The sequence below is a fragment of the Tenrec ecaudatus genome, chromosome 17, assembly GCF_050624435.1.
Source record: "Tenrec ecaudatus isolate mTenEca1 chromosome 17, mTenEca1.hap1, whole genome shotgun sequence".
In the NCBI taxonomy this organism is placed as follows: Eukaryota; Metazoa; Chordata; class Mammalia; order Afrosoricida; family Tenrecidae; genus Tenrec; species Tenrec ecaudatus.
In genome coordinates this window covers 46,864,904-46,867,241 of record NC_134546.1, presented here as the reverse complement: position 1 = coordinate 46,867,241, position 2,338 = coordinate 46,864,904, and the positions used below count along the sequence as shown (strand labels likewise).

General features: G+C 44.7%; 1 non-coding gene across 1 annotated transcript; it reads left to right on the top strand.

The window, feature by feature from the left end:
* Positions 1-433: 433 nt before the first annotated feature.
* LOC142431166 (U1 spliceosomal RNA) lies at positions 434-596 on the top strand. The gene has a single exon (XR_012780721.1). It is a non-coding gene; the product is annotated as a U1 spliceosomal RNA (small nuclear RNA).
* The last annotated feature ends 1,742 nt before the right edge of the window (positions 597-2,338 follow it).

The following is a 2,338-nucleotide window of genomic DNA, read 5'->3' as shown; positions in this document are numbered from 1 at the left end:
GAGGGCCTTCCTCTTTTTCACTTTACCAAACATGACGTCCTTTTCCAGGGACTGGTCTCTGATACTTGTGAGTATATCAAGTGACTCACTCCTGAATGTGTTTCCTTTCTAGTGGTTTGTAGTTTACTTTGGTGACTTGCTTACAATTCTTGGTTAATTTATAGTTGATATACCTTTGAGTCTCATATAAAAGTCCTGCTAGCATAGTGGGTTACAATGTGTGCTGCTAACTGCAGGGCTGGGTGTTTGAACCTGCCCAGCTGCTCTGAGGGAGAGACAAACAGAAATCTCTCCTCCCTCATAATAATGTATCCACTTGCCTGCGTGCTTCCTGTGTGATGTCACCATTTTCTATCAATTTTTTATGCTCTTAGCCCTTAGCCCACCCTACCATCCCCCACTAGCTCTTCAGATCCTTAAGAAAAGGATACACATACTAACCTGGCAGGGAGAGACCATGATCACGAAGGTGGCTTTCCCAGGGCGAGGCTCATCCATTGCACTCCGGATGTGCTGACCCCTGCGATTTCCCCAAATGTGGGAAACTCGACTGCATAATTTGTGGTAGTGGGGGACTGCGTTCGTGCTCTCCCCTGATTAAAAAAAAAAGAAAAGGATACATGTCTCACACATCTGCCAGCCACAGTGAGTCGGTAATTTTTTACAGCCAAATAGATGTTTCTGGAATGAATGATGTCTCTGTTGATTTTCCTTATAATAATTTAATCTTAATGGTACCTGTCTTAGTTTTCTAGTTTTGTTGTAATGAAATACTACAAGTGAGTGACCTTACAAATAGCTGTTTATTTTGTAGCAATTCTGGAGACTAAAAGCCCAAATTAGGGTCTTGATTATGGTGACTTCTTCCTTGCCAGTAGCTCTGGGGTATGTACCTTGGCAATCTTCACTTGGGAATGTTTTTGCCCCATGTGTGCAAGTCTCTTTCTAAGCGCTTTAGAGCTGATCAAATTAACTTAACAAAGAAGAACCCGTTTTCAAACAGGATTACAGCCACAAGTGTAGTCAGGATTCCAAGGCACATTGGTTGAACGGGTGCACAATTTGGTCCATGACGGTTCCTTAGAACCTCCATCTGGTTTTAGGACTGTCTATAGGTAGACCTAAAGGCCGTACAATTAAATTCTGCGTGTCTGAAAGCACACCTACCATGCTGTAGAAGCAGACAGCAGGAAGGCAGGGTTTTATAAATGGCACTGTTGAGTTGCCCTGTGTGTTTCCGACCTTCCCGAGTCATGATCGAGGGAAGAGGGGTGACTTTCCCACAGTCTCAGCAGCTGGAGACTGTCCAGGTTTGCTCTGGCCCGAACCCATCCACCTGTTGGTGCCATGAGCTCTAAAATAGTCCATCCAAATTGTAACATTTTAAAATGTTTGGATCAGTCACACTGAGTGATCCCAGCCAGATCTTTTCAATTGGCTGCCACACTAGGAAGTCTGGGGCACAGGGGGTGGGTTGAGTTTTACTCATTGCTATGTGGGGCTTCAAACAGAACTAGGAGAAATGGATTGCTTCTTTGCTAGACAGGCATGTCTAGAAAGCTTAACGAGGCCAGCACTGGGCTGTGCAGGCTGCTGATGGGAGGCCTGGCCTGACAGGCAGCTAATATTTAAGGACAATGAACTGTCTTGCTGTGTGATCACACACAGCAAGACAGTCTTTTATGGTCTCACTGATGAGTCATCCTCTCTGGGCAATCAATTTTAGCTTTCAGTACTTGCTCTGCTTTCCTATGATTACATTTATTTATAATCGTTCAATCCTATATTCCTGCTCGCACTATTGTTTGAACTTTGGCTGGAAGACTTCAGCCTGTTCAAATTTGGGGTGTGTATTTCAAAGTCAAATTGTCTAGACATCTGTTATGGAAGTTGGCGGAGCTCTGCTCAGCATTTCATTTGGGAGATGGATTACTTGATGACTGACCTGGCAGCCTTAATTTTAGTATAAACTTTTTGCATTGTAGTTTTATACATGCACAGTCTGGAAGTGCTCTGCATTACTAATCCCACAGGCCTAGGGAAAGGAAAACCTCTGACAGTGTCCATGACAGGACAAGTCGCACCAGCTCCAACACCTGATAACTCACTGAGGTTTCTAACGACTCTGCCAGTGCTGGCGCCATCTGGTCCACCTGTGTGCATGTTTGTACTTAATGAGGCAAGGTGCATATTCCAATGATGCCAATGAGCATGACAGGAGCAGCGGCGGCAATGATCACAGTGAGGACCACCACTGATCAAAGCTGGCCTATGGGGCAAATTGTTCTGTGTTTCTGGTTGTCCTGGTTGACCAGAGAAACAAATTCAGACACACACA